Source organism: Tupaia chinensis, unplaced genomic scaffold, assembly GCF_000334495.1.
Source record: "Tupaia chinensis unplaced genomic scaffold, TupChi_1.0 Scaffold000179_1, whole genome shotgun sequence".
Lineage (NCBI taxonomy): Eukaryota > Metazoa > Chordata > Mammalia > Scandentia > Tupaiidae > Tupaia > Tupaia belangeri.
This window is the reverse complement of record NW_006159654.1, coordinates 3,040,884-3,046,958: the sequence shown is the minus strand read 5'-3', so window position 1 is coordinate 3,046,958 and position 6,075 is coordinate 3,040,884. Positions and strand designations below refer to the sequence as shown.

Genomic DNA, 6,075 nt, shown 5'->3' with positions numbered 1-6,075 from the left:
CAAAACAATATAGTAATAGAAGTATATTATCTCTGCATGAGCTGCATTGTATATATGTACCCTTACCTTATACACTTGAAATTGTTACTGGGAGCTAGAAAGTCCTGTGGTGATGTAAAAAAAAAGTATTTTCCTTTTCTAACAGAGCCATTCAGTAGGCTGATGGATACTGATAAGTCACATAACAGCAATACAAAGTTAACTTTTTTAAATGGAGCCTTTGCCTATATAATGCAGTGTAGAAATACAACAGTTGAGGAAATTATTCTCCCAATGGGAGAGGATCACTTTTATTTACAAAAGAGTTTCTCATGATCAGATTTTTTTTCTGAATGCCCCCTCTGTTGCAGAGAACAGCAGAGGTGACACATCTCACCAGGAAAAAAAAAAGGAAGGACATGACTAAAACTGTATCAGGACAAGACATGTGCTCAAGGACCCTCACCCAGGAATTTGACCTTTCTCATGCTGCTTCCTAATGGTGGCATTAATAAGCAAACGACAGCACTTTTTTCCAAGTACCTATACACTAAACACGTGAAGAGCTATGAAAATAAATTTCACAACAAGCACAGATCTACAAGGAAAGTTCTTTGTAATGTTTTCCAGGGCATTGCACTTTTTGAACATTACATACAGGAAAATATTATATGGAGGAAACGTCACTTTACGAGGCTTTAGATGAGGCCTTTTCTACTTTAATGAATGTCATATACGAGCCACTATTCGGTCTAACAGTTTCACTGAATTGTATTATTGGAATAAATGGCAGTTACTTTGGACTTTCGGCTTTAATCTTGTGAGAAATATATTTCTAAATACCTTTGGCAAGTCATTCATGGTTTATTTTATTTCCGGTATGGATTTTAACTCAAAAGGCCCAGCTAAGATCATATGCGTGTTATTCTTCAGGTTAATTAAAGGTAAACAAGTCAACAAAATATCAAATAGGCACTATAGACATTCTCACACAATTATTCTTAAGCACCTAAAAATGAGATGTACGTGAATTTGCAGTTTTAAAGTACTCTCAACATTTCAAAGTCACCTGGATGGGTTCAAGAAGTAATGTTAAGGCTGAGAAAAATATGAATTAATGAAAAACACATTTTGGTGATAGGCCTATAAATAAAAATTGTTTCTATGCTTATAGTTGGCACCCGCAGATTAAATAGTGCTCATGTAAGTAGAGACAGATTTCTGAAGTCTTTTAATGTAAAATGTGGTTAGTGCTTGCTTTCTTTGCTATGCTAATGAATGCCAGGGCTGTTAGCTGTATTTTAGCTTTTTGTTTACGTCGTTAGACGCATGCTGAGCAAGTTCCCATGGAAATCCACTTGCCACACAGTACTTAAAAAGTCCAAACTCACCCAACTAATCAAGTTTTTAAAATGGCCTTCAAGATAGTAGACCTTTGTTATTTTTAACAATTTTGTCATTTGCCATATGTAATACCTGCTCAAATATAATAGCACAGCCTTTGTTACAATCAATTGTTTAATTCAATAATCTGGTTTATTATACATGGCTGATTCTCCAGGATGGCAAGCATGTAGAAGAGAACCCAAATGCAAATTTCTTTGGGTTTTTGATAAGGAAAAATCTATGTAGTTTGAGTTTATTCAAAATTGAAAACATCTTTTTCAGCCAAGAGTCAAAGACATCATATTAGAAAAAAAAAATTACTAAGTGTGAAAGAATAGCTTCATTCCTCAGAAACAGCGACTGAAAATCTATTTGAAATGTGTAGAAGTCACCTATCTATGACTGTGTGCTTTTTTTATCTTATCTGATACTCCTGAAGATAACCATGAAGAAGGTAGTCCCTAACACTGAGAGGTTGAGTCCAAAACTGCAGATGAAGGTACGTATCTAATCCCTTATGTTTCACACGGGTTGTTAAATAAATATTTACTATGTCCTGGTCTCATACCTTAACAATCATATCTTCCCAAATAAAATTGAAAAATATATCTAAAGCTATAGTTTATATATGACAAAAAGTTGACAAAATATCAAAGAAAATGAAACTTTTACTGTGCACATCTGGGTGTTGCTGATGGGACAGCAATGTATGAATAATAAAACATATAAATAACATAATTAATTTAATTGCGTGTGTGTGTTGTAGATATCTCATAAAATTTCTGTAAATTCCCTATTTATGCTGCTATAATTCAGGTTTTCATATGGTTTTGTTCTACTGGCAGAGAAATCGAACATCCTTTCTTGAGTCTTTGAAGTTCTTAATAGTTTTCTATGCATTTTAATTTGGACAAATTTTGCTCTTCTGAGGCAGTAGTAATTGTCAATAAAATTTATAAATTGTTAATAGCATTTTAAAACAATATTTAAATTCTGAAATGGACATGAAATTAGCAAACCATGTTCAAACATCATATCATAACGATCATGCTGGTGGTAAATTGTCACAAGACTATTTACTGAGCAGTTTAATTACACGATATAAATCTCTATTGCTTTTACCTATTTCCAAAAATGTTAAGACAGTGTTTTCAGCCATGTAGTATCATGCAGTATCTATTAGGCTCTTTTTTCCTTTAAAATTTTAATATTGAGATATTATAAAAAGAACCAAAAGTAGCATTGTTGTTTGTTCTGATTTCTGTAACTTGCTTTCTAGTGGTCAGAAAATAGTCTCTGGAAATTCATTTTGGAAGAATTTGCACATGAATCTTATTCTGTATATTCTAGGAAATCATTTTGTTTCTTGCTGTCATTTCCTTCTATTTTGATAAAATGTCCTATTTGTTGCGTTTCATATGCAGTTTCGTACAATTTAAACAATATCTTATTCTCTACTTTTTTAATTATTTTAATCATTTTGAAAATGAAAAAGTCAAACACATCTTTTGGGGTGGCGTGCATTATCTTTTGCTAACATCGTTAATAGCAAGCAGCAAAGATGGAACACATTCAAATTAAAATTTGTAATTATTTTCCACTAAAAACCATTGATTTTCATTTGAGGAGATTTTTAGCATGACTTTGAAACCCAGTTAAACCCAATAGTATTTCGATGAGTTTTCTTCTCTCACTTTTTTGACCAATAAATTAATCATTTTATTTGAATTATTCTTCTCAGAGAGAAGTCATATTTTGCATTATTTTTAATTCATATTACATATTCAGCCATTTTATTAATAGATTTAAAAATCGTTTCTACTAAATTTTAAAATATTTTATTTTTTCTATAAATGTTAGTGCTAGAATAAGCAACATTATCCTTTGCCAAATACTGGACAAATATCATCCTTTAATATTCTTTCAAGAACATTATTATAATCACTGTTCTGTATTTTGTTCTTTAGGAGTTTTTTTTGCTAAATATATGAACTATTTACCATTTATTAGATTTTTTTCTTCTATTCTATTTATTATAACTATTATTATTATTTAGGGCATGTGTGCTTACCAGAGAGAAAGCAAGCCACCAGGTTTGGGATTTGAACCAAGTTTGAAGTTCAGCACCCCAACCACAATGCCACTTACTGGCCCCTAGGCTTTTCTTTTCAGTTCTAGTATTTGTTAATTTTATGTATACACGGCATTTCATATTCTTTTAAAGGAGAATATGTTTCCAATCACAAATATCTTCATTTGCCAAAACCGGTCATAAACATTGGTTGAGAAATACATAACAGTAGTAACAAGATACTTTGTCTTTGAACTTAAAACTTAACAACTTCTTCCTCAGTGAAAGAATTTGAGTTTAAAAAGAAATATAAATTTTCTGCAACGTCTATTGAATGGAAAATTGTAATCATTGATTTGAATTGAATTGTGCTTTGCCGAGACAGCCTCACTCACGTCAGTATATGACAGCCATTTTCCAGAATCATTATCCAATAAACAGAGTAAAGTGCTAGAGGTTTTGACATTTTATCCAATTTTCAGATTTTATGGATTTTTCTTTTCAATTTCTAATGAACCAAAGTTACATTTGCTGAGTCAGAATTGTGAAGTTGATATGAATAATTATCTCTTCATTCTCATTGTTTTGACCAGTAGTTAAAGCTTACTTTATTTTCTTTTTCTTCTTTTTTTTGGAGAGTTTTTTTGCTATAGGACGCGTGCGCTTACCAGACAGACAGAGAGAGACAGAGAGATAGAAAGTGAGAAATCACACTCCAGGGGATATGGCCACGACGCAATTCCTTCTCCTCCATTCTCCTCTCGGGATCTTTCTTGGGCACGCACGCACACGTGCCTGGCGTGAGTTTAAGCCACTGAGTCCGGGACTCGAACCACGGTCAACTACGTGGGAGTCCAGCGACATAGCCATTACGCTAACAGCTGGTCCCACAGCTTATTTTATTTTTAAAGAATTATTTATTTCAGGGCCAGCAGGTGGCATAGTGATTAAGGCCACTAAACTCCTACATGGCCTACTGTGGTTCAAGTCCCGGCGGTTTGCTTTTTCACTTTCCTCTCTCTCAATCTCTCTCTCTCTGTCTTTCTCTCACTCTGTCCCTCTCTGGTCAAATTAAATAAGTAAATAAAGATAAATAAAATAATTCTTAACAAAGAATTGTTTATTTAGTTTTATTCATTTATTTTAATTTGCTATAGGGCATGCGTGTTCACCAGAGAGTGACAGAAATAGAGAGAGAAAGAGAAAAAGCACCATGGTCACCCTGTGGGAATACAGCACCTTAACCTCCACACTACCTGCTGATTACAAGTTACAGCTTCTTTTAGTGAAGAATTTGACATTGTAGTTTTATCTGACCAGTTCTAGTTTGTGAACTTGATGAGAAATATTTCCTTGCTCATTAGCATTAAATCTTGTTTAAATAAAGAATTTATAACGTCCTGATGGCATTTTTGACATTGGTCATATGCTACAAAAGTTTGTTCACTTTTCTAGATTCCAGATATTTAAATTTGCACATTAGTTCAAAACATTTATTTTTGCCTTTTAGTTTTTATTCTCAGTTCCACTTTTATATTTTATATTTTTATCATGATTTTAAATCATACATGTTCTTGATCTAAAACAGGAGTCAGCAAACTTTATCTGTAAAAGGTTTGTATTTATTTGGGGTTTTGTGTGTCATGTAGTATCTCTAGCAATTACTCAACTCTGATGTTATGGCGTGAAAATAGCCTCAGTAGTATATTAAAATATAAATATGGGTGTATTCTGGTAAAATGTATTTATGAAAACACATGACAGTCCAGATTTGACTCACAGGTAACAGTTTGCTGATCTCCCAATCTAAATGATTAAAAAGTAAGACATTGCAGGCCAGCATTTAGCATGGTGATTAAGGTCTGGATTCCTTATGACTGAGTCTGCAATTCGAGTCCTACACCCAGTGGCCTAAAAGACACACCAGGCACATGTGTATGCAGACCCAAAATCCTGAACGGAGAATGGAGGAGAAGGGATTGCACAGTGGCTATCCTCTCTTGGGGAGGGAAGGAGTGATTTCTCACTTTCCCCTTCTCTGTCTCTCTCAGTGAGTGCATGTTCCTTACAGCAAAAATCTTCAAAAAGAAAAAAAGTAAGACATTGTTTGCTAAGTAAGGAGTCTTTCTTTCTTTCTCTTTTTTAGGAGCTGCCAAAGTTTTAGTGTTTAATACTTGATAGCACAACTGACCAAGGCCCAAAATGTGAAGATAACACGTTCAAGACACTGAGGGGAGTCACTCTTTAAACTCACTATATAGTATGTGGTTAAGAATGCACACTTTATAATATAAAACCTATCTACACATAGTGGTTAGCTCAGAGAGCCAGCTGGTCTCTTGGTGTTACAGATTTCAGTGTAAAATAATTAGCAACCTCCAACTCTTCTCTGTGGCAGGTATGTTGTTTTCACCTTCCAGTTCTTCCACCCCAGCCTGTGCCATGAGGTCGGTGATGTTTTACTCCAGATCATCAATGTGACTATTCATATTATCAATTCTTCCAATGATCTGGTCGGACATAGTCTGAAATTTACCTTGCATCTGTTGCAAGAGAGTCTGCACCACAGAGGTCAGGTCCTGCACGGTTTTGGGGTCAGTCTCGGCCATCTCCCCAGTGCCCAGCTTGGCGGTGGTTGC

General features: G+C 34.3%; 1 pseudogene; it reads right to left on the bottom strand.

Annotated features, from left to right (window-relative positions):
- Window positions 1–5,790: 5,790 nt before the first annotated feature.
- LOC102500951 (heat shock factor-binding protein 1 pseudogene) lies at window positions 5,791–6,075 on the bottom strand (annotated as a pseudogene).